Source organism: Hemiscyllium ocellatum, chromosome 27 (genome assembly GCF_020745735.1).
Source record: "Hemiscyllium ocellatum isolate sHemOce1 chromosome 27, sHemOce1.pat.X.cur, whole genome shotgun sequence".
Classification (NCBI taxonomy): domain Eukaryota; kingdom Metazoa; phylum Chordata; class Chondrichthyes; order Orectolobiformes; family Hemiscylliidae; genus Hemiscyllium; species Hemiscyllium ocellatum.
The window spans coordinates 14,320,570-14,348,315 of NC_083427.1; positions in this window are offsets into that span (position 1 = coordinate 14,320,570).

The window sequence follows — 27,746 nt, forward strand, 5'->3', positions numbered from 1 at the left end:
CTGTTTCTCAAAATCCTCTTTAATAATTTGTACACCACGGACCTAATACTGAATGGTCTATAATTCTCAGGATTATCCCTGTTCCCTTTATTGAACAAGGGAATAACACCTGCCACCCTCTAATCATCTGCTACTAATCCACTTGACAGTGAGGGCTGAAAGATCATCGCAAAAAGTGAGGCAATCTCTTCCCTCACTTGCTGTAAGACCCACGGGTATGTACCGTCTGGCACAGTAGACTTTTCTGTAGTTATGTTTTCCAAAACTCTCAGCGCATCCTCCTTCTTAACGTCAACGTATTTGAAGCCAATAGCCTGTTCCTCGCTGTCGTCGCAAACATCAAAGTCCCCCTATCTCATGAATACTGAGGCAAAGAATTCATTCAGGACATTCTCTACCTCTGCTGACTCCATGCACAAGTTCCCTCCTCTCTGACTGATCGGACCCACCCTCACTCTGGCTATCCTCCTTTTCCTCACAATTGTATGCAATGCCATACAATTTTCTTTAATCCTACACGCTAACGTTTTTATGCCCCTTCTACTTCTCCTAAGTCCATTCTTCAGTTCCTTCCTACTATCTTGTACCCCTATAGATTCCTGTCTGTTACTTACCTCCTTAACCTGACGTTATCTTCCTTCTTCCTTTTACTTAGATGCTCTACATCCCTTGTCGCTCACGGTTGCTTCGCCCTTTCATCCGTTCCTTGCCTCAATGAGACAGAACTATCATTTTCTCACAACAATTATTCCCCAAACAACCTCTACATTTCTGTCGTGCCTTTTACATACAACATGTTTCCAATTTAGGCACCACGGTTCCTGCCCAGCGGCCATATAATTCCTCCTCCTTCAATCAAATTATTCGCATAGGTTTGCCTCTATTGCTTTCCATGACTGTAGCGAATATCAGGGAGTTGTGATCACTGTCACAGAAATGCTCTCCCACTACGCGATCTGAAACCAGCCTGGTTCGTTGCCAAGCACTAAATCCAATATGGCCTCCCGTCTACTACACCTATGCACATCTTGAGTGAGAAATCCTTCGTGAACACACGTGGCCCTACGCCAGTGAACGGTGACAGTGATAAAACTGCTGCATTCAAGCTATTTTAACTAAGTTTTCAATCATTATTATGGAAGTTAAAGTCACTCATGACAATATCGCTGTTACTTCTGCACCTTTCCAAATCTGCCGGCCTACTTGCTCCTCCGGATCTCTGTTACTACTGGATTCTCTGTTGAACACTCCTAAGAAATTGACGGCTCATTTTCTACATCTGACTTCCACCTATAATGACTCTATCGGACAAACCTTCTCAACAACATCACTTTCTGCAGCTGTCATACCTTCGCCGATCAGCAATACCACTCCAACACGTCTTTTACCTCTCTCACAATTACTTTCGAAACTTCAAAACTCTGGAACACCCAACAACCATTCCTGTCCCACGTCTCTGTCATGGCCAGTACATCATAGTAACAACTATTGATACATATTCTACGTTCTTCACCATTCTTCCTCATACTTCTTCCATTAAAATGGACACATTTCAAACTATCGCACTGACTACAGCCTTGCCCTATAAACTGTCTATCTGTCTTCACAAACTCTCTGCACTGTCTACCCGTCTGTTGACTAGCTAATTCGTCCTCAGGTCTGTCGCTCTGGTTTCAATCCGGGTTATGCCAAACTAGTTTAATTCCACTCGAAGAGATCTTGCAAGCCTCCCACCTATCCAGTTCACGTTCAACCCGTTCTTCTTGTGCAGATCCCACTTTCGTTACAAGCTAATCCAATGTTCCGCATATATGAAGTCTTCCTTCCAACGCAATCCCTGGATCAACTAAATGTAAGGCGAGATTATGCACTTAATAAATGCTTCGATGTGGTTGACGGACAGTTTATTTGCAGATTGAAATGTCTGCAGCTCGGGTGTTTAAGGTGAGAGAGGCAATATTAAAATTAAGTATGAGGGGCAAGTTTATTAGAAGGGCATGGGCCACAGAAAGACACAAAATCTGATTTGGTGCAATGTTTGACACAAGATCGTGGGCTGCCAGGCCGTCTCTGTGCTGTATTGTTCTACTTTCACAACTGATGTCCGAAGGGATTTGACGTTTCAGATGCATTGCTTTTTCAAATGTCACGTACACTTGCGGAAAATTTTCAAGAAGGCTACTGGACTGCTGGCATTAATACTTCAACGAATTGCATAAAAAGATCTGGACGGTATGCTGCAGTTGTACAAAATCCTACTTCAGCGACACTTAGAGTATAGTGAGCAGATCCGTGCAATGAAACATGTTCTGGCCCTGGAGTGATTTCAAAGCGGGCTTACACTGATGTCAAACTATCAGGAAATAGTTAGCAAATAATTCATCCTGTACTAAATTTCTAAGTTCTGGGGTGACGCAATCGAGGTTTTCAGGATATTGACAGGGAAAGAGAAGTTAAATAGAGATGAATGATATCCTCTGATTGAAATACCTATTGCCAAAGGATTATGGCCAACCATTCAGGACTGTGTCAGGAAGTCCTTCCAGACAAAATGAGCAATGGATGCTTCGTTGGCTCTTCCTCAAATGTAAGTCGATATTCATTTAATTCCTAAATGTAAGTATTAAAGTGACATATTTTAATCAGCATGTTCCTCAGGCCATTTGGGCCAAAGGTAGTTGATCTCATCGAATGGCAGAAAAGGCTGGAGAGACTAAATGGCCGCATCCTACTCCTATATACCAGTCGGAATGTAGTTTATTCCCTTGTTCTTCTGAAAAGTAATTGTCAGTTCCTGTTGTGTAGAATAAACAGATGAAATGCCAGGAAAAGGCAGACAAAAAGATAGCAGCGATATAATGTGCGCTCATGACTCAGCAAAGAACGAAGCTAAAACCGAGAGGCTGAGACGTCTTGGCCACACAACCAGATGGAGTCTTCAAAAAACCAAAGAGGTGACTACGACACCCATGAAATGTACCAAGAAAAATCCTCTTCAAATGTAATATTAATTGTGTAATTTCAGCTGCTTTTCATTTCTCCCTTAAATGCAACTGGTAAATTCTGCCTCTGCTCTGTTGCCCTGGAGAAAATGGTGGGGAGGAGATTCGTCTGAACAGTAATAGTTTCCAAAGAAGAGGATCGGTTCCGCCTGGATTTCGATTTAATATAATTAAATGAAGGCAAACTTGCATTTATATAACGTTTATAAGCACCAGCGAACGTGCAAGAAAAGCGTTCTAATGACAGAAATCTTGTTTTGAATTGTGCACGAGGATTGATGTTAGATGATATCCACTCAGCAAGCTCACACAAGCAGCAAAGTCAGAAGTAGCCGGAAATCTGTTTTTGTCAAATGCTTGAGGAAGAAACATTCACCAGGGCCGCGGCAGCTCGCTTCTGCTCTCCTTTCAAATAGACTAATGGGATATTTGCTCATTCTGGCGCCTCAGCCCCGTTCCTGCTTGTTCTTTTGTCCTGAATGAAATGAGAATGAGATACTTCAAAACTACCACACTCAGCTTCTTTTTGCCCCATCTCATCGAATAGTTCCTCCTGCTCCTCCGTAATCAGAAAACACAGACAAATTGACTCTGTAGGCAGTCTGTTGTTTCCTTACTTTCAATTACAGTATGCTTTGTCTGTCTTTGGGCACACACCTTTCAATTATTAACTCTTTAACATGATGGTTGACGTTAGCCTCCATTAGTAAAGACATTGATGTTTGTCGATGTGGAATGAACTGCTCATCTCTGAGCACAGTGGAAGCCAAAATAAGCAATACGTCACGCTTTCAGTATTTTAGCAACTTACAACTATTTTCATTCTGTCGGGTTTTTTTTTAACTAAATGGGAACCGGAAGTCAGATTACAGGGAATGAGTGCATTGACTGAAAGGTTAGGGGGGGGATTGAGGTTTGCAATTGTTCCTCAGTATTGAAACAAGAACAGTGCCATGCAATTCCTTGTAGTAAAAGTAGAAAGTGAGTTGAGGAGTTTGAAGGTTACAGTTCGTCTCCAAAATTGTGATATATTTGCGAAAAATGTGGCAGTCCTCCTTTTCAGGAAAAGTCAAAACATTCTGCTGAATTAATTTTCTGTAGGTTCACCAAAGCAACTGCACTCATGTTTATTTCAAAGCATAAACTGAAATAAATGATGTAATGATCTCCCTGGAGTCTATAATCAGGTATAAATGTGACAAATTTCGGTTCTGTTCAGATCATCCTGTGACGTAACGCTATCCATAACAATGCACGGACTGCCTAAAGGTCTGGTGTTTACCATTTACTATCCCGCTCTCGTGTGTGTAGGAGTTCCAGGTAAAAAAAAAACTGTACATTGTAACAGCACTGCTGTTGTTTATCGCGAATGTTCTTTCGTGATCCTTATTCTTCCACTGACACTTATTCTTCTCTACTCTGCCATGCTCTACCTTCCTATCCAACAACTGGATTATCTTGAAAGTGATGGTTTCCTTCATTCAATTATTGCAATTTATTCTGATTTACTTATATTTCTTTACTGGAGACATGCTACGTGTGTTTTATAATATTACGACAGTCCCCGTTTCATGATATTGCCTTTTATGTTAGTGATAAAATCAATATTCTTTTCCAACTGCATGTTATTCTTTTAACTATATGAATTCTCAATTTTAAGCGCCTGTATTTCTCCTGTAACATTACAATTTCTGTCCTAACCACTTACGCAACGATCATTTCATTCATTTGTAAAATTAACAGCTCTCATTTACTTGAAATATTTCTCAGGGTAAATTCTCACAGTTACTGTCAATAGACTTGCAGCAGGTGGACATCAATGGATCAAAAAGGCAATTCATCACCAAATGTTCAGCGACAACGAAGGGACCAGACATAAATACTGAATATTTTATGGGCGAGATTAACAGTGTAACTTTCATAAAATCGCAACAATTACATTTTATGCCTGTGTGTGTTATGTTCTGAGTGCATGTTCACTTCTCCTTTTGACATGCTTTACTTTCCAGAACAAAATGGGAAAGGTTGGTGGTGTACTTTGTTTTGTGAATGTGAGCATAACTACAAAATGCTCCATTCTCATGGGAAATCTTATTTATATAATTCACATAATTCTGGTTCTTGTCTTAAATATTTTTCCTCGAGTACTGCCCACTTGCTGTTCTTTTTGCAGTGAGACACTTGATCAACTTTAAACAAATTTTCAAATATTTTCCGCAACATGTTTAGTCATTTTTCACCGGAAATCAAACATTCCGAATTGTTTTCAGTGCGTTTCCAATTCCTTCTCAGTGTTTTCTTACAGTATTTAAAATTCCACAATGAGTACAATACTGAACTAGACATTTCATCATTAAAGTTATGGATACCAATGTTGCTGTTTTCCGTAACGAAAACACAAATTTCTGGAATGAACTCAAAAGGTCTGGCAGCATTTGTGGGGAGAAAGAAAAGTTATCTCTTATATTGCAGCGACCCTTCTTCAGAACATATTCATCAGTGAAATGTCACTGGACCCTTTTGATTCTGATTTTGTTTCTGATTTCCAAAATTCACAATGTTTTTTTCTCTCTCCTTATTAAAGAGATACATTCGTGTCAAGAACAACGGGACAAATGTTTAAAGTTTCAATATGATTTAGAGAATTTAAGTGAAGATCGAAAATGGCACATGTGTAGTGATGTATTTCCTGATGGAAATCAGAGAGAATTAATATTTGTCAAATTGGAATACATTAGAATGTGTGTATACAGAAAGGGACATTATATATATTTTAGTGTAGTCAATGCACGTAGACATGCAAATGAAGACAGCACACAAATGTGCTTTTTGTTTTAAAGGCAAGTGGATTTGTGTTCTGAAGTTTGAATGCCTTACTGCTGTTATACAGTACTAAGCAGAGACCACAACTACATTATAGGGTGCAGTTTTGGTCTTCCTACCAGAGAGAGAGTATAGCTGACATCAAGGGTGTGCAGCAAAGGTTCATGTGGCTAATGTTGTGGGTAGCGTCTCTGCTGTACAGTTTAGCAGAATGAAAGGCGACTGACTGACACTTATAGACTTTAACAAAGACTGACGGGTAAAATGCAATGCAAATGTTTCACATGGTTCCTGTCTCCGAAACCAGGGAGTAACCTCTCAGATATGGTGTTGACAAATTACGATGGGGAAAGTTAATTTCATCCAAATGACAGAGAATCTGTGAAAATCTACAGCCAGATGGAAGCCACGTTAAATGTTAAGTGATGTTTTAAATATTCCTTAATTAAAAATGGGTTAAGGGTTTGGGGAGAAAATTAGAATGTGACAATGAGTTAGGGAATCAATCCTGATCAAAGTGAAATGTGGAGCAGATTCCATGAACTAATCACATACCACTGCTACAGTTTTCTGCTTTTCTAAGATTATGTGAAACAAAAAGGCATACAACGAAAAGGAAACACTCACAGATGAGATCCCTTTCACAAGCCAATAACATGTGAGAAGTCTTTCCCTGTTACAGCTAACTTGGCGGTGATTGTGATTCTACCCCGTGGAAGATGCGGTCTATCCAGTTGTATCACACACTACTTTTTGGCAATGGCAGTCATGGACATTTTAGTCATCATCGCTGCTGTGGTTGTAAACCGGATTGTTCGCATTTATTTACAGTTTAGTTTCCTATCCATCACGCCAGCATGCAGTTTGCGTTCTGTTATAATTTATGCAACTATTGACAGTTCTGTGTGGCTCACAGTCGCTTTCACCTTTGATCGATTTATGTCCATTTGTTGCCAAAAGCTAAAAATGAAATATTGCACTGATAAAACTGCAGTGAAGGTGATCGGGATAATTTGTGCTTTGAACTGCTTCAAAAACGCTTTCTTGTACTTTATATATGAACCGATGTACACAATCAAACAAACACCCTGGTTCTGCAGCATAAAACCTGTATATTACACATCAGCAGCATGGGCTGTATATGACTGGATGCATCGCATTCTGACTCCTTGTCTCCCGTTCATTCTGATTTTATTGCTCAATGCACTCACAGTCAGGCACATCCTCGCAGCCAACAGAATCCGCAAGAGATTGCTGCACCAGAACAATGGAGAACATGACCCAGAGATGGAGAACAGAAGGAAATCTATTGTTTTGCTTTTCTCCATTTCGGGCAGTTTTATTCTCTTTTATTCGCTATATGTTTGCACTTTTCTCTACGTGAGAATTTCTAGTCTCACTTACTTTTCAGGTATAAACTTTGATCAATCTAATTTTATTCTGGAAGAAAGCGGATTCATGTTACAACTGTTGAGTTCCTGTGTCAACCCATTCATTTACGCGGGAACACAGAAAAAATTCAGGCAGGAGTTACAGAATGGTGCGAAATGTTTAAGTAATATGATTCTAAAATTGTTAAAACTATGGAAATAATAAAATTCAACATCATGTTTTCATTCTCATGCATATATTTTTTGTTTGTCAACTTGAATACAAGTCTCTCTCTCCTCAGGGCCTTCGTCACTCGCTTTGGAATCATAATAAACTTCATTTTAATTCCACAAAAGCTTTTGCAACGTGATTACGGCAGTCAAATTAAATTTGTGTTGGTGGGAAAAAGTCCAGAAAGAACAATTCAAGCCAGAATAAACGTGAGGGGGGAGAAATGGACATTGCTTCAAGCAAACGTCTGAAGTTTCCTGATGATGTAATAGAAAGAGACGGTGATGTCACGTTTACTCGTGTTAGGTAAATGGTCTTCAAAACGAACATCCGTCTGGTGCACCACAGCCAACTGGATGGAAAGCTGTCTCTTATCAATTAGAATAAGGGCAGGAGTAAAGTTGATACAAACTTGACAACATGAGAGCATACAGGGATTAATGTTTACTGCACATTTTGTTTCGACTGGGGAAATTTTGTGTTGGAATTGCTCTGGGATTGGTAGTGGAATCTCCATAACTTTGAGTTAATTCAAACCACTGCGACACATGTGTGAATTCCCATTCAGTCCCTTAACCTTATCACCTCTGCGTTCACCAAATAGCCTCACCTCTTGCTCAAATCAAGCCTTTGTGCAAGAGGTATCACAATGGACTTGAAATCCCTCCACAGCTTCAGCAATCTCTAACGACATCGAACCCCACAGGTTCCGTGGAAATTGCTAAATCTTGCAAGGTGCAGACTTTGGGTCATACCATCTACATCTTTGATAAATATATATTGAGTTACTGTTGCCCCACGGTGTGCTATTACTCCCAGAGCTTTCCCCCTTTATAATTGTCCTCTTCGACTGAAGATTTTTCATCTTGTATAACTGGATAGATATTTCTATTGCTGTCATATATGGTTACATAACGTTATAGTGCAGCAAAATATCCCATTTTATAAAGATAACGATATTTTGTTGTACACTATAGGGAGAAAGACAAAATATTTTTCAGACCTTTTTTGTTTCCCAATGCACAGAGTTAATATAAAGCTACAAGAGTGACGCAAACAGTTTTGAACAACTCAAGTGTGTCCAATGGATTAAAGAAATAATCCTGATCAAGAGTGTTTCTGAAAAGATGACCACAGAGACAGTGATGATGTCGGCAATTGCACTAATTGTTTCACCGGTTACAAACATCGAATCCAACAGCAAGGACACAGGCCCTTTGCCCCAAAATGGAACATGTTGATTAAAATGTCCATCCAACCTACCCCGTTTCTATCTACTTTACCAATATCCTTCTCATCCTTTCCTATCCATGTATTTAAACAAATACCTTTTTAAAATGCTGTTAATGAACCTGCTTCAAGCCCTTCCCCAAAACCTATTTCCATCTGTGTACCATCCTCCTGTATCAATCTTTGACCCTCAGTTTCCCTTTTATTCTTTCCCATCTAACCTTAAACTGATGCCCTCTCGTACTCGATTCCCCTGCCCTGGGAAAATGACGGAGTGCATTTATCCTATCCATGCGTCTCTGGATCCTATGAACTTATTCAAGATGCCCCCACAGTCTTATACTTTCTCAAGAAACACTCCTTAGCTTGTCCAACCTCTCCCTGAAACTCAGACCTTTGAGGCCTAGCAACATCTTTGCTCACTTGTTCTGTACTCTATGCAGTTTAATAATATTCATCGCATAGCACGTTGACGGAAACTGAACACAGTACCAACAAGTGCAGCCTCACCAACATCCTTTACAATTGCAGGATAACTTCTAAACGTCTATACTCAATGCCAGACCGATGAAAGTGAATGTGCCAAAAGCCTTCTTCACTGCCTGGTCTACCTGTGACGACATTTCCATAGAACTTTGCACCTGAACTCCAAGTTCCCTCGGTTCCACTACACTCCTTAAATCCATATGATTCAGCAAGAAACTCCTGCCTTGATTTGACTTTTCAAAACGCAAAACCTCACACTTACCTGTATTAAACACCATTTGCCATTTCTCGGTCTAATTCCACAGCTGATCAAGATCCTGCTGCAATTTCTGATCAGCTTTCTCACTATTCCACGAAACTATCTATTTCATATCATCAGTAAACTCTCTCATCAGAATTACTAAACTTCGACATGCTCATCCAAGCCATTGATCGAGATAATAAAAAGCAATGAGCCCAACATCAACCCCACTACAGTAGTGGAGGTTCTGCACAGGGCTCCCAGGCTCAGGATTCCACTCCCTCCCTCCCTCGTCATGTTCCTCCACTCTGCCTCTGACCACTCTCTCCCTTCCTCTCTCCCATTCCTTTCTAAATCTTTCCCTTCCTTCCCACTCCCTGTCCTTCCTTCCTTCCCGTCCATCCCACCCTTCCCCCTCCACTTGCCTCCCTCTATCGCCCTCCCTCTTTTTCTCCCTCCCTCCTTCCTCTGTTCCGTCTCTCCTTCTGCCTCATCTTTCTCTCTGCCCCTTTCCCTCTCTCTCTCCTCCCATCTTCCCGCCCCCTCCCTCCCATCCCCTTCCCTTGTCTTCCCGTCCCTTCGACGGTGTCAACCTGGTGAAGTTACCAATCCGGACTACTTGCCTGCCAAATAGCATAAAACGCAAGTGATAGACAAAGCTAAGCAATCCCAATATCATTGGATCAGATCAAAGCTCTGCAGCCCTTTCACATCCAGTCGTGAATGTTGGTGAACAATTAAATAACTTACTGGAGGAAGAGGCGCCACAGACATCGCCATTCTCAATGTTGGAGGAGCCCATTACGTCAGTGCAAAACGCTGATGCATTCACAACAATCTTCAGTCAGAAGTGCCGAGTGGATGATCAATCTCGGCCCAATAAATTGGCCTTCAGCATCACAGGTACCATTCTCAAACTAATTCTATTCACTCCATGTGATGTCAAGAAACGAATGTAGACACTGGATACTGCAATGACAATGGGCCCTGGATACATTCCAGCAATAGTACTGAAGATGTGTGCTCCAGAAGTTGCCGCTCCCCCAGCCAAACTCTTCCAGTACAATTAAAACATTTAAGTCTATCTGACAATGTGGAAAACTGCTCAGATATGCCAAAACACACAAAAAAAAGTCGGACAAATCCAACCCGGCATATTTTGCCACCGCCACCCAACCCCATCAGTCTACTCCCCACCATCACCTTATCAAACTACTCTCCACCATCACGAAAGTGATGGACGGGGACGTCAACTGTGCTAGGAGACAGTGATGTCTGCCAATGCTGGAGATCAGAGGTGACAGTGTGTTGCTGGTAAAGCACAGCAGGTAAGGCAGCATTCGAGGAGCTGGAAATCAAAGTTTCACGCCAGAGATTGCTAATGGTTGTGATTGTCTCACAAATTGTCTCACTCCATTTTATTTAACTAGCTCAGAAACGAATCGACAAGTTTTTAAACCTGCTGGCATCTTCTGTAGCACAAATCTGTTCAAATCTCAGACTGCATCTGTACAAACCTGTCCAAATCACTGACACTAGCCATCAAACTGTTACAACAAAGTGGAGGGATTTCCTGTTAATTAATCCAAACACCATGAAAAGCACATCTCACCTCGTAATCTGCTACAATATGATTATCAGAGAACTCTTAAATTCCACTATGTAAAGAAAATAGTATCAATTTGTCCTTTAACTCGAAAAGTGAATAGTAAACAACAACTATTCATAACCATGCCACCTAACTGCTTATTATCTGCCTCCAATTCTGCAACAATATGTTGTTCCAATAAAACACCTACTAAAATTACATTAACCTCATATCAAAACCACACTGCAGCTGTCCTCTTCGGTGTATTTCTTCCTTTGACTGGAGATCTCGCTGGGTTGTCTTTTTTCTTTCACTGCAATAAGTTTCACGTGGAAAGGTACGTTTCATGAGAGAGAGTTTGAAACGGCATTTGCTCTGTCGATGGCAGTTTCTCTGCTGTTGGCAGTTATTCTCTCCATGGCCGTTACTCATTCGAAGACAGTTTTACTCTGTCGAGGGCAGTTATTCTCCTGATGGCAGTTACTCTCTCAATGGCAGTAACTCTGTCGATGGCTGTTACTCTGTCGATGGAAGTTACTCTGGTGATGGTATTTATTCTGGCGATGGCAGTTACTCTGTCGATGTCAGTTACTCTGGCGATGGTAGTTACTCTGTTGATGGCAGTTTTTCTGACTTTCAAAATGCCTGCGCTTTTATACCCCCAACATTGACTCATCTCATTGGTTCGAGTTTGGCAAAACAATAAATTCAAACTCAATTGGGTTTTAGTATCCCAAGGCATAATTTAAAATGATTGGTAAAATTGGAATTATGCTGAAAAATAAACCAACCCAGGTATCTGTTTCACAGCCAAGTGTTACATATTTTCAATTTTCCAGTACACACTTAGACTACTAATCAGTCATTTGACAGGTGACTGTGAGCAACCTTGAGTGCGGGAGTCAGTGGTTCTGAGGAAGGTGAGGCTGTGGATTGAGGAACAATTAAAGCAAGATGGGTGCTGTAGACAAGGGCAAAAAACCTTTATGATGAAGTGTGCACTGTGTCGCACAGTCAAGTGAGGAGGCAAACACAAGATTGGGCCAAAATTGTGTGGTGCATTTGGATGGAAAACTGGAAAAGCTGAAGGATTTTCTTATAATGATGCACACAAAAATAAAAGTATTATCTGGAGTGAGGATCTACTAGGCACTTACTTGCAAAATTCGAAGAAATATATTCCAGGAACAAAAATGATCTTTGCAGGTGTCAAGAAGAAGAGTGAACGTGAAGACTTGATAGCTTATCTGAAATCTGCCAAAGCAAAATGGCTTTGGAGAGGGTGCAATGAAGGTTTACCAGGATGCTGCCTGAACTGGAGAGCTTGTCTTACGAAGAGAGGTTGACTAAGGTCTCTCCCCCTTGTAAACGAATGGAATTTCTAAACATACTTCCCACATTCCTACCGTTTCTTTGAGGTGAGTGTACTTTTATCCCTCTAGCCTTGTTGAGGGGTCAATCATTTTTCTCGTACAGAACATGTACACAGCCTCACCCCCTCACCCCCCAACTGTAAATATTGTACATTTTTTTCAGATTGTGTGTCTGGTAAAAAGATCTTTCCGACCCATTGCGCTGAAACACTCACTGGGGGGTATGTCTCCTACACTCCAGGCTTTTCCTGTTGGAACAGGGATACAAATCTGATTCTCGATAGGAATGAGAGTGACACGGTAGTTGGTACGGGGGTGTTTAACTTTCCAAATATTGACTGGGACTACTACAGTTCAAGCGCTCTATATCAGTCAGATTGTATCCAATGTGTGCAGGAGAATATGTAGACAGGCTAACAAAGGGTGAGGCCACTTTTGATTCGGTACTGGGTAATGAAAATGGCCAGGTGATAGATTTGAAGTTAGGTGAGCACCTGAGTGATAGTGACCACAATTCGGTTATGTTTACTTCAGTGATGGGAAGTGAAAAGCATATACTGCAGGGCAAGAGTTAAAGCGGAGGAAAACACCATTACAATGCAGTTAGGCAAGATTTAGGACGCATTGGATGGGGAACGAAACTGCAGGGGATGGGCACAATTGAAACGTGGAGCTTTTTCAAGGAATAGCTACTGTTTGTCCTTGATAATTGTGTACCTGTCTGTCAGAGAGGTAGTTGTTGAGTGCGGTAGTCGCTTATAACTAAGGAAGTTGAATCTCTTGTCAAAAGGAAGAAGAAAGCTTATGTTATGATGAGATGTGAAGGCTCAGTTCGGGCGCTTGAAAGTTACAAGTTAGCCAGGAAAGATATAAAGAAAGAGTTAAGAAGAGCCAAGAGGAGACTTGAGAAGTCATTAGCAAGTAGTGTCAAGGAAAACCACAAGGCTTTCTATAGGTATATCAAGAATAAAAGAACGATGAGAGTAAGATTAGGGTCAATCAAGGACAGTAGTGTGTGGAGTCAGACGAGATAAAGGAAGTGCTAAGTGCATACTTTTCATCAGTATTTACACCAGAAAAAGACCATTTTGTCGAGGACAATACTGAGATACAGTCTACTAGACTAGATGGGATTGAGGTTCACAATGAGGAGGTGTTAACAATTTCGGAAAGTGTGAAAATAGATAAATCCCCAGGCATATTGTGATGTTTCCTAAGATTCTCTGGAAAGCCAAGGAGAAGGTTGCAGATCCTTTGGTTTTGATATTTATGGCGCTATTGTCTACAGGAATAGTGCCAGAAGACTGGAGGATGACAAATGCTGTCTACCTTGATCAAAAGGGGAGTAGAGAACACCCTGTTAATTATAGACCAATGAGCCTTAGTTCTGTTGTTGATGAAGTGTTGCAAAAGGTTATAAGAGATAGGATTCATAATCATTGAGAAACAAATAAGCTGATATAGAATAGACAACACGATTTTATGAAGGGTAGGTCATGCCTCACATACTTTTTGAATTTTTTGTGAATGTGGCCGAACAGGTGGATGAGGGTAAAGCGGTTGATGTGGTATACATGGTTTTCAGTAAAGCATTTGGTATGGTTCACGACGATAGGCACAAAGTACAGAAGGATAGGATTGATGGTGATTTAGTGGTTTGGTCAGAAATTGGCTAGCTGAAAGAAAACAGAGGATGGATATTGCTTGGAATTGTTCATCCTGGAGTTTAGGTACTAGTGGCGTACCACAAGGATGTGTTTTGGGTCCACTGCTGTTTGTTGCAAATTAGCAAATTTACGGATGACACTAAGATCAGTGTACTAGTGATCAGTGCAGAAAGGTGTTGTAGGTTACAGAGTAACATAGCTAAGCTGCAGAGCTAGGCTGAGAGGTGGCAAATGGAATTTAATGCAGAAAAATGTTGAGTGATTACTTTGGAAGGAGGAACAGGAATGCAGAGTATTGGGTTAATGATAAGATGCTTGGTAGTGTAGGCGAGCAGAGGGATCTCAATATCCACGTACATAGATCCCTGAAAGTTGCCACCCAGGTTGATAGGGTTGTTAAGACGCCATACGGTGTGTTGGCTTTTATAGGTAGAGGGATTGAGTTTCAGAGTCACGAGTGTATGCTGCGGTTGTACTAAACTCAGGGATGGCTGCACTTGGAGTATTGCATGCAGTTCCAGTCAGCACAACTCAGGAAGGATGTGTAAGCTTTGGAAAAGGTTCAGATGAGATTTACTAGGCTGTTGTTTGATATGGACGGAAGGTCATACGAGGAAAGGCTGAGGGACTTGAATCCGTTTTCATTGGAGAGAAGAAGGTTGAGAGGTGACTAAGTTGAGACATATCAGGTAATCAGAGTATTATATAGGGTGGTCAGTAAGAGCCTTTTTCATTGGATGGTGATGGATAGCACGAGAGGACATAGCTTTAAATTGAGGGATGATAGATGGAGGACAGATGACAGAGGTAGTTTCTTTACTCACAGGGTATTAGAGGCGTGGAATGCTCTGCCTGCAACTGTAGTAGACTCACCAACTTTAACGGCATTTAAATGTTTATTGGATAGTCATATGGATAAAAATGGAATTGTGTTCATTGGTTGGGCTTCAGATTGTTTTCACAGGTCGACACAACATCGAGGGCCGAAGGGACTTACTACACTGACATGTTCTATGTCCTAACACTTCTCCTAGATTCAAAGCTGATGAGTCCATCATTCATCACGAGATGTTGGAATCTATTATGAAAGATGAGATAAACAAACATTTGCAAAGAATCGATCAGTTTCCACACAGTCAACATTGGTTTCTGAAATGGAAACACTGTTGAAAAAGCTGTTGAAAGTTTTTGAGAAAATAACTGGTAAACTAGGGACAGGAAAATCAATGGATCCGGGAGTTTGTATTTCCAGAATACTTTAATAACATCGTATGGAAATGTCAGATTGCCAAATCAGAGCACATTAATGGTAGTATACTAACATGAAATCACTGAAGGATTTTAGATTGTTATCCAAACTGCTGAGTCATCATGAATTCACACTGTGGAGAAGCCATTCGCTGCTCTGATTTTGCGATGGTATTCACTCAGTCATTGCACTTTAGAACATAGAACATAGAACATAGAAGGATACAGCGCAGTACAGGCCCTTCGGCCCTCGATGTTGCGCCGACCGAGTCCTACCTAACCTATACTAGCCCAAGAACTTCCAAATGCCTATCCAAGGCCCGCTTAAATGAACATAAAGAAGGAGAGTTCACCACTGATACGGGCAGGGCATTCCATGAACTCACAACCCGCTGTGTGAAGAATCTACCCCTAACATCTGTCCTATACCTACCACCCCTTAATTTAAAGCTATGTCCCCTAGTAACACCTGACTCCATTAGTGGTAAAAGGTTCTTAGTATCTACCCTATCTAAACCCCTAATCATCTTATACACTTCTATCAGATCTCCCCTAAACCTTCTCTTCTCCAATGAGAACAGCCCCAAGTGCCTCAGCCTTTCCTCATAAGATTTTCCTACCATTCCAGGCAACATCCTGGTAAACCTCCTCTGCACTCGTTCTAAAGCTTCCACATCCTTCCTATAGTATGGCGACCAAAACTGCACACAATACTACAGATGAGGCCTCACCAGAGTCTTATACAACTGCAACATGACCTCAGGACTCCGGAACTCAATTCCTCTGCCAATAAAGCCCAGTACACCATATGCCTTCCTCACAGCACTATTTACCTGGGTGGCAACTTTCAGAGATCTGTGTACATAGACACCAAGATCCCTCTGCTCATCCACACTACCAAGTAGCCTACCATTAGCCCAGTAATCCATCATCTTGTTATTCCTACCAAAGTGAACGACTTCGCACTTAGCTACATTGAATTCCATTTGCCACATTTCCGCCCAGCTCTGCAACTTATCTATATCCCGCTGTAACCTACCACTTCCTTCCTCACTATCCACAACTCCACCGACTTTCGTGTCATCCGCAAACTTGCTTACCCAGCTTTCAAGTCCTTCCTCTAGATCATTTATAAAGATAACAAAAAGCAATGGTCCCAAAACAGATCCTTGTGGTACACCGCTAGTAACTGCGCTCCAAGATGAACATAATCCATCAACTACTACCCTCTGTCTCCTTCCAGCCAGCCAATTCCTAATCCAAACCTCTAATGTATCCTCAATGCCATACCTCCGAAGTTTTAGCATTAGCCTACCATGGGGAACCTTATCGAACGCCTTACTAAAATCCATATACACAACATCTACTGCTTTACCCTCATCCACTTCCATAGTCACCTTCTCAAAGAACTCAATAAGGTTTGTGAGGCACGACCTGCCCTTCACAAAACCATGCTGGCTATCCCTGATCACGTTATTCCTACCCAGATGTTCATAAATCTTATCCCTTACCATTCTCTCTAAGACTTTGCCCACCACTGAAGTCAGACTCACTGGCCTATAGTTACTAGGGCTATCCCTACTCCCTTTCTTGAACAATGGGACCACATTCGCTATCCTCCAGTCCTCTGGTACTATTCCCGTTGACAATGACGACATAAAAATCCAGGCCAATGGCTCTGCTATCTCCTCCCTAGCTTCCCATAGGATCCTGGGGTAAATGCCATCAGGCCCAGGAGACTTATCTATATTCATCCTTTCCAATATTCCCAAAACCTCTTCCCTGCATATTTCCAGGGCATCCATTCTAATTATTTGTGATTCCATATTCACATCAGCAACAGTGTCCTGTTCCTGAGTGAATACTGATGAAAAGTACTGATTTAATGTCTCTCCAATCTCCTCCGCCTCCACACACAACTTCCCACTACTATCCTTGACTGGACCGATACCTACCCTAGTCATCCTTTTATTCTTGACATACCTATAGAAGTGAATACTGATGAAAAGTACTGATTTAATGTCTCTCCAATCTCCTCCGCCTCCACACACAACTTCCCACTACTATCTTTGACTGGACCGATACCTACTTTCTGGTATGACAGTGAGTTCACACTGAGGAGAGGCCACTCACCTAACCTGTGTGTGGAAACAGGGCTTTACTGATTCATCAAACCTGCTGGCACACCACTAGCATAACACCAGGCGGAACTCATTCAACTGCTCTCAGTGTGGGAAGGAATTCACTCCGTCATCCAGCTTCCTGATACACCAGCAAATACATGGCGGGTGGGAACCATTACCCGGCTCTGACTGCAAAAAAGGCTTTCATGTACCATGAAATGTGCTATGCACTAGTGAGTTCACGCTGGGGACAAATGTTGACTTCCTTTGTGTATGGGAAGGGATTTGCTTTGTCACCAATCATGTTTAAACACCAGTAAATTCACAAAGACCACAGTCCAAAGATTTTACTCTTACTCATCCAGTGAATGAATCATACAGCGTTGAAACAGACCCTTCAGTCCAGCTCACTTGCCCTGCCGAGATATCGTTAACTGATGTAGATTCATATGTCTATGTTAGGCACACATCCTTCTAAACACTTCTTATTCATGTATACATTTAGATGAGTTTTAACTGTTGAAATTGTACCTGATTCAAACACGATCTCTGTCAGCTTTTTCCATATGTACAACGTCCTCTGCATGGAAATGTTGCTAATCCAATCCCTTTTAAAACTTTTCCCTCTCAATGTAAACCTCTACTTTTAGACGCCCCTTCCCTGAGGAAAAGACTGTGGTCTTTCAACTCATCTATGCCCCTCCTGATTTCACGAACCAACATAACATCACCCCCCTCAGCTTCCGTTTCTCCAGGTAAGAAAAAAGCCCAAGCCTCTTCGGCCTCTCCCCATATCTCAAACCCCCTAGATTTGCCAACATCTTTGTAAATCTTATCTACACACTTTCAAGTTTAGCAACATCATTCCCATAGCAGGGTGACCAAAATTTTACAATGTATTCCTAAAGTGGCTTAGCCAGTGTCATGTAGAGCTGAAATATGACATCCCAACTCGTATATTCAACACAACAACCAATAAAGGCAAGTATGACAACTGCCTACTTCACCACCCTATCTACCTGAGACTCCACTTTCAACCAACTATACAACGACATTCTTAGGTTTCTTTGTTTGCGAACACTCTGCACTGCCCTACCGTTAACTCTGGAGCTCCTGCACAGCTTTGCCTGAACAAAATGCATTACATCACATTTGTCTAAACTCCATCTGCTGCTTCTTGGCCCACTGGCCCATCTAATCAAGGTCCTAATCAGTTTACGCTGAGATCTCCCTTTATTGTCCATTATATCACCTATTTTGGTGTCAATTGTAAACTTACGAACCATTCCCTCTGTATTCACATTCAAAACATTTTTATAAATGACAAAAAGCAGCATATCTGGTCTGGGTTGTTTGTTCCTCAACTCTGCTTATTTCAAAATGCTGGTATTGTGGTTGACATATTAATCACATTGTGTTACTGTTGTGGAAATGATTACAACATCAGTTTAAATCAAAGCATTCACACTGGGTATAAACTATCCATCTACCCAGTGTGTGACTTGGGATTTTCTCTTTCATCAGGACTTTTTAAACACTAATGAGTCTGTTAGGGTGTGTGTGTGTGTGTGTGTGTGTGTGTGTGTGTGTGTGTGTGTGTGTGTGTGTGTGTGTGTGTGTGTGTGTGTGTGTGTGTGTGTGTGTGTGTGTGGTTGTCTGGATGAATGGGCACCGCACAACAATCAACAGACAGAAGGAATCCCTACCAGTTGGGGAACACTTCAGTGGTCCAGAACATTCAGCCTCGGACCCTTCGGTGACCATCCTTCAAGGTGGAATTTGGGACAGGCAGCCGAGGAAACTGGCCGAGCAGAGGCTGATAGCTAAGTTTGGTACCCATTGGAGGGCCTCAACAGGGACCTTGAGTTCATGTCACATTACAGGTGACCACCATTGCACCACAAACAGATATCCTACACACACACACTCTCACATACAGACGGACACAGGTACATACAGACGCGCACACAGCCACCCACACACATCCTTATAGACACGCACACTCCCACACTCACACTCCCACACTCACATGTGCACCAACTCAAAGTCTTATGACACTGTGCACCCACTACACACACACACACATACACACTTTCTCACACTCACATCCCCCAGCCCAAACAGACACACACAGACAGACAAAGACCCACATGCACACATCTATTTTGTGGGGTGAATTTGTATTGCAGAGTTACATTGTACTTTGCTCAAAAACTGCATTTATTCATGTAGAACTCTGAGCCCAAAAACTGCATGAATTTATGTAAAACTCTGTTCTCTCACTTATTAAATTAGAATCAAACTAAACATTAGGCCATAGACAGAGAACACAGGGGACAACAGCTTCAACATATTGTCTAGCTATCACCTTTGTTAGTAGTTAACTCGAGAAAGCAACTTTAAAAAGAAGGATTTTGTGATTTACACATGAAAGAAGTGAAACTATCACTGTATTCTAACAGATGATAGTCTTAGCAGACAATCAATTTTTCAATGTATAATTTCAGTTACATCACACTGCAAGTTTTTGCTATAAATTCTGTGTGACGATCGAGGACTCCACAATCACCTGATGAAGGAGCAACGCTCCGAAAGCTAGTGTGCTTCCAATTAAACCAGTTGGACTATAACCTGGTGTTGTGTGATTTTCAATCAGGAATAAAGGCAGTGAGCCTGAAGAGTGGAGAGATAAGCTCGAGGGGAGTGTGGGGGTGGGGAGAAAGTAGCATAGAATACAATGGGTGTGTGGAGGAGGGGATGACGGTGATAGGTCAGGGAGGAGAGGGTGGAGTGGATAGGTGGAAAAGAAGATAGGTTGATAGGGCAAGTCTGGGCAAGTCATGGGGACAGTGCTGAGCTGGAAGTTTGGAACTAGGGTGAGGTGGGGTAAGTGGAAATGAGGAAACGGTTGCAGAAAGAGCTTCAGGGCAGAGGAAATGACCTGGGAGTTGCAGTGGGAGAGGGACTCCCCGAGATTCTTGTAGAGAGAGGAGGAAAACTTCTTTTAGGCAGGCATCCTTGCAAGGGGATTCGCAGTAGGGTGAAAATCAACGAAGTAAAAACAATGCCTGCAGATGCTGGAAACCAGATTCTGGATTAGTGGTGCTGGCCCAACACCTTCAACATGTTGTCCAGCTATCACCATTGTTAACAGCTAACCCGAGAATGCAAATATAAAAAAAGTGTTTTGTGATTTAAACGTGAAAGAAGTGACGCTATTACTGTTTCCTAACAGATGAAATGCTTAACAGACAATCAACTTTTTCAATGTATAATTTCAGTTACATCGCACTGTAAATTTACACTACACTACACTGGCCCAGTGATAAACAGGAAGGAGAGCATACAATAGAGAGTGGCGAGAGACGTAATTGACACAGATTCGGGGAGAAAACACCTCAAACAAGACTGAACTGGGAAGCGAGGAATAAGCCCTTCCTGATGATAGACAGGAGAAAAGCTTTTCATGGAGAGTGGCAGACAAACTTTACTGAGGAGGATTCTGGGGAAATTGAGCTCAGTCAGGAAGGCTGAACAGCGGATCGAGAAAGACCCCACACACGCACTCAACCACAATCCAGTACTGAACAAGTGGAAGAGCATTCAGCCAAGAGTGACACACATAATTCACTCAGAAGCATTGTGGGAGAGGTCGACTCAATAACCACAACATAGCAGCGTGTTGGGCGAAAACCCCTACTCCCGAATGGTAAATAGAAGGAAGAACATTCAATGGAGAACAGCAGAGCGACATTAGCCAGCGGTAAATGCGAATGGGTTTGGATCTGATATTCTTCAGAGGGTTAGCAAAGAAGTGTTGGTACAAAAGGGTCTACTTCCACACGGCCGGAATTCTAAGATTCTAAGGCATCAATGGGGAGCATTCCGGGAGGAATCGACTCAGTCACTGCAACAAAACAGCGGATCGAGGAAGAACTCAATACCTGGGAATGGCAATCCCTAAGACCGATGTTAAAGTAGTCTTTTCGTCTTTCCAACTTTTCCAACCAAGGGGATTTCAGAAAGTAGCCACGAAAGTATTTGATCACTTTGTAAAGATTGCACTGTAATTCAACTCACCGTTTAATTGGAAATTCTCAACAAAACAGTTTCAGAGTGGTCGCTTGGTGATGCATGTGCTGCTGGTTTTTATAAGTGCAACTTCGAGGAACACTGGGCAAAGTGCGTTCAACGTACAAGATAAATGCAAGTTAAGATTCTTCCATCTTTCTTCGTGTGAAGAGTTGGAGATGGCAGTTAAGGCCGTGGCGTGCTCCTACTCGGAGATGTGGGAGGTCAGGGAGCAGTGTAGTGTTTCTGATGACTATACACACCGGAAGTGTGAACCGCAGCAGTTCCTCAGAGACCGCATTGTTCAGTTGGAGGGGACCTGGATACAACGAGGAGCATGCAGAGTGGAAAGGAGTGTAATAGGCAGTAGTTACTGGGAGGTGGCCACGCTCAAGTTTCAGGTTGAGAAACGGATGACCACCAGGAGAGGCGAGAGGAAGTGCAAGGGATTCTGATAGCTATTCCGCTCTGTAACAGCTATCTCGTTTTTAATACTGTTGAAGGGGGCATAGACTGCCTCGAGTGCGTAACAGCCGCATCCAGGCCTTCACAGAAACGCAATGCCTGTGAGACACAGAGCCGGAGAAACACAGTGCCAGAGAAACACAGTGCCTGAGAAAAACAGTGCCTGAGAAACACAGTGCCTGAGAAACACAGTGCCTGAGAAACAGAGAGCCTAAGAAACACAATGCCTGAGAAACATAGTGCCTGACAAACAGTGCCTGAGAAACAGAGTGCCTGTAAACACAGTGCCTGACAAACACAGTGACTGAGAAGCACAGTGCCTGAGAAACAGAGTGCCTGAGAAGGTTTGGTGGAAGATTATTTTTATGGCTTGAGTCGTGTGAACAGTAGTGTTAGGCTGGTATCCAGACTGTGATCTCTGCTTTTATGATATAAAGTACTTGGAAGACAATGCAGTTGCTGCTGTTAGTAAGTTTGCAGACAATAGTATTTTCGGTGAAATTGTGCATAGTGACAGCAGAATATACATCATTTTCAGATTTAGCAGAGAAATGGAGTTGGAGTTCAAACTGGGGTCAGTGTAAGTGGTTTCACCTTGAGAGATCAAATGTTAATGACAATTATGAAGTTAATGGAAGGTGCCACACAGGAGGTTACTGAGTAACATGCCTCTGATGTTAGAGACAATGTGGTAGCATGTGTGGAAGTTTGACTGTCTAGCAGAAAGCAGACTTTGGAGATTTAAGGTTCCTTCTCAGGATGGCAGGCAGTGACAAGTGGTGTTCGCAAGGATTAGTGTTTGGACCACAACTTTTCACTTTCTGTATTAAAGGCCAAGGCGAAGGAATTCAGTCCTTTCTGGCGACGTTTGCAGAAGATACAAAGACACATAATGGGAGTGGTAGCATTGAGGAATTTGGAAAGGTTCAGAATGATTCGACTGCTTAGGAATGGGCAATGAAGTGGCAGATGCAGAACAACATGGAGAAGTGTGAGTTCTTGCATTTTGGTGGAAGAATGGAGGCGTGGACTACTTTGTAAATATGGACAAATTTCTTAAGCCTGAAGTGGAATGAGACTTGGGTGTTTTTGTCCAGGAACCTCTCAAGGTAAACTTACAGGTTGCGTCAGTAGTTACGAATGCAAAAGGGAATTTTGGTGTTTATTTTGTGAGGACTGAATATAAAAAAAACTGGGATGTACTTCTGAATCGCTATCAGGCTCTGGTCAAAGCACATTCGGAGTATTGTGAGCAGTTTTGGACCACGGATCTCAGAAAGGATGTACTAGAGCTGGAGCGAGTTCAGGGGAGGTTCAATGAAGCAAACGCTTAACATATGGGGAAATTTGAGGACTCTGGGTTTGTGCTCGATTGAGTTGAGAAGAATGAGAGATGATCTATTTGAAACATATTGAATACTGAATTCCTGGACACAGTAGATGTTGGAAAGATGTTTCCATTCGGACAAGAGACGAGGACTCGAGGGCATAAACGTCGAGTAACGTGAAGATGTCTTGAAATGGAGATAAGGAGAAACTTCTTCATCCACAGTGTGGTGAATCTGTTGTTGCGATTGCTGTAGAAGGCTGTGGAGGCCAGGTCATTGAACATATTTAAGAGGGAAATAGTATCTTGAGCATTAAGGAGATCACGGATTATGGGGCGAAAGCGGTAGAATGGGGTTGAGAAACTTTTCAAAAATGATTCAATGGTGGAGCAGATTCAATTATCTAAATTGAATAATTCCTGCTCCTATGTCTTATCGTCTTAAGATTTTTATTTGTATGTTGTGTGGATTAGAGGACATGAGATTTCAAAAGAGTCAAGTAAAACTCGAGCTGGTTTACATAGAAAATAGAGCAGTTTTTGCCCTTCGGACCTTGATGTTTTGACAATCTTTAAATGTCGTCAAATATGCAACTAAACGATATACCCTTCATTGTACTATCCTCCAAGTGACCATCCAAGACTTGCTTCAATTTCTTAAATATATTTGCCAGTGCATTCCTCACACCTACGCTCTGTGTAAAGAACCGAGCCCGGATAGCTCCCCTAAACCATCCTTCAATCACCTTAAAATTCTGCCCTATTGTGGTAGCCATTTCTGCCTTGGGAAAAAAAGACTATTGAGTATTCACTCTATCCGTGCCTCTCATCACCTTCTTTACCACTATGAAGTTTGCAATGAGAAAAAAACTTTAGCTCCTTCAACCTTTCTCAATAAGACAAGACCTCCAGTCCAAGCAGCATCCTGTTAAATCTCTTTCGGCACCTTCTCTCAAGCCTCCACATCCAGCCTATAATGATACGACCAGAAGTGAACAAAATATTCCAAATGTTGACTAATCAGTGTTCCAGACTAATCAGGGGTCCATAGATTTGCAGAAGGTGAGGACTCCAGATGCTGGTGATCAGAGCTTAAAAATGTGTTGCTGGAAAAGCGCAGCAGGTCAGGCAGCATAAAAGGAAAAGGAAAATCGACGTTTCTGGCATAAGCCTGAAGAGGGGCTTATGTCCGAAACGTCGACTCTCCTGTTCCTTTCATGCTGCCAGACCTGCTGCGCTTTTCCAGCAACACATTTTTAAGTTCCATAGATTTGCATCTTATCCTCGCGGCTCTTCAACTCAATACCCCTGTAAATGAAACCCAGACAAATTATGCCTTCTTAACATTTCTTTCAACTTGCGTGGCAACTTTAATGGATCCCAAGATCCCTCTGTTCGTCTACACTGCCACGAAACCTGCCTTCAAACCTGTACTCTGCATTCAAATTCGATCTTCCAAAATGGATCACTTCACACTTTCCAGTTTGAAATTGATCTGCCACTTAGCCCAATAATGCATCACGTCAATGCCCCGTTACCACCAAAAACAGCCCTTCACATTACCCACAACTCCACCAACCATCGACTCATAGGAAGATTTATTAATTCACCCCCCCTCAACCCCCACTTCCACTTCCTCACTGAAGTCACTTTTGAAAATTACAAAGAGGAGAGTCCCAACAACAGATTCATCCAGAACACTACTGGTCACCGAGCTCCAGCTCATACTTTCCATTAACTACCATCCTCTGTCTTCCAGTAGCCAGCTATTTCTGGATTCAGACAGCCAAATTTTCCCACATCCCATACCTCCTTAATTTTTGAATGAGCCTGCCATAGCGAACCTTATCGAAGATCATGATAACACACTATACGCACCACAACCACTGTTCTAACCGCATCAATGTGTTTTGTCACATCCTTTAAGAATAGAAAAATGTTTCTGTAGCATGATGCGCCCCCTCAGGAAGCCATCATATTTCTAACCAAACAAAATTTCTTTTTTCTAAGTAATCATAAATCCTGTCTCTCAGAATCCTCTTTAATAATTTGTACACCACAGACCTAATACTGAACGGTCTATAATTCTCAGGATTCTCCCTGTTCCCTTGATTGAACAAGGGAATAACACCTGCCACACACTAATCATCTGCTACTAATCCAGTTGGCAGTGAGGGCTGAAAGATCATCGCCAAAAGTGAGGCAATCTCTTCCCTCACTTGCTGTAAGACCCACGGGTATGTACCGTCTGGCACAGTGGACTTTTCTGTAGTTATGTTTTCCAAAACTCTCAGCGCATCCTCCTTCTTAACGTCAACGTATTTGAAGCCAATCGCCTGTTCCTCGCTGTCGTCGCAAACATCAAAGTCCCCCTATCTAATGAATACTGAGGCAAAGAATTCATTCAGGACATTCTCTACCTCGGCTGACTCCAGGCACAAGTTCCCTCCTCTCTGACTGATCGGCCCCACCCACACTCTGGCTTTCCTCCTTTTCCTCACAACTGTATGCAATGCCATAAAATTTTCTTTAATCCTACATGCAAACGTTTTTATGCCCCTTCTACTTCTCCTAAGTTCATTCTTCAGTTCCTTCCTACTATCTTGTACCCCTATAAATTCCTGTCTGTTACCTACCTTCTTAACCTGACGTTATCTTCCCTCTTCCTCTTAATTAGATGCTCTACATCCCTTGTCGCTGACGATTGCTTCGCCCTTTCATCCGTTCCTTGCCTCAATGAGACAGAACTATCATTTTCTCACAACAATTCTTCCCCAAACAACCTCTACATTTCTGTCGTGCCTTTTACATACAACATCTGTTTCCAATTTAGGCACCACGGTTCCTGCCCAATGGCCTTATAATTCCTCCTCCTTCAATCAAATTATTCGCATAGGTTTGCCTCTATTGCTTTCCATGACTGTAGCAAATATCAGGGAGTTGTGATCACTGTCACAGAAATGCTCTCCCACAACGTGATCTGAAACGAGCCTGGTTCGTTGCCAAGCACTAAATCCAATATGGCCTCTAGTCTAGTGCACCTATGCACATCTTTAGTGAGAAATCCTTCCTGAACACACCTGGCACTACGCCAGTGAACAGTGACAGTGATAAAGCTATTTTAACTGAGTTTTCAATCATTATTATTGAAGTTAAAGTCACTCATGACAATATCGCTGTTACTTCTGCACCTTACCAAATCTGCCGACCTACTTGCTCCTCCGTATCTCTGTTACTACTGGATTCTCTGTTGAACACTCCTAGGAAATTGACGGCTCATTTTCTACATCTGACTTCCACCTATAATGAGTCTGTCGACAAACCTTCTCAACAACAGCACTTTCTGCAGCTGTCATACCATCGCCGATCAGCAGTGCCACTCCCCCACGTCCTTTACCTCTCTCACAATTACTTCCGAAACATCAAAACTCTGGAACGCCCAACAACCATTCCTGTCCCACTTCTCTGTCATGGCCAGTACATCATAGAAACAACTATTGATACACACAGTACGTACTTCACCCTTCTTCCTCATACTTCTTCATTAAAAATAGACACATTTCAAACTCTCGCACTGACTAAAGCTTTGCCCTATAAACTGTCTATCTGTCTTCACAAACTCTCTGCACTCTCATGACCCGTCTGTTGACGAGCTACTTCGTCCTCGGGTCTGTCGCTCTGGTTTCAATCCGGGTTATGCCAAACTAGTTTAATTCCACCCGAAGAGATCTTGCAAGCCTCCCACCTCTCCAGTTCACGTTCAATTCGTTCTTCTTGTGCAGATCCCACTTTCCTTAGAAGCTAATCTAATGTTCCACATATATGAAGTCTTCCCTCCAACTTAATCCCTGGATCGACCAAAGCTAAAGCGAGATTATGCACTTAATAAATGCTTCCATGTGGTTGACGGTCAATTCATTTGTAGGTTGAATTGTCTGCAACTAGGGTGTTTAAGGTGAGAGAGGCAATATTCAAATTAAATATGAGGGGCAAGTTTATTACTTGCATCGTGGGAAGAGCCTGGGACGTGTTGCCAGGGCAGGTTTTGGAGGCAGACACTATAGGAGCGTTTAAGGGATTTGTAAACAAGCATATTAATATGCAAGGAGTAGAAGAGCATGGGCCACGGAAAGACACAAAATCTGATTTGGTGCAATGTTTGACACAAGATCGTGGGCTGCCAGGCCGTCTCTGTGCTGTATTGTTTTACTTTCACAATGGATATCCGATGGGATTTGACGTTTCAGATGCATTGCTTTTTCAAATGTCACGTACACGTGCGGTAAATTTTCAAGAAGGGTACTGGACTGCTGGCATTAATACTTCAAGGAATTGCATAAAAAGATCTGGACGGTATACTGCAGTTGTACAAAATCCTACTTCAGCGACACTTAGAGTATAGTGAGCAGGTCCGTGCAATGACACATGTTCTGGCACTGGAGTGATTTCAAAGCAGGCTTACACTGTTGTCAACCTATCAGGAAATAGTTGGCAAATTAG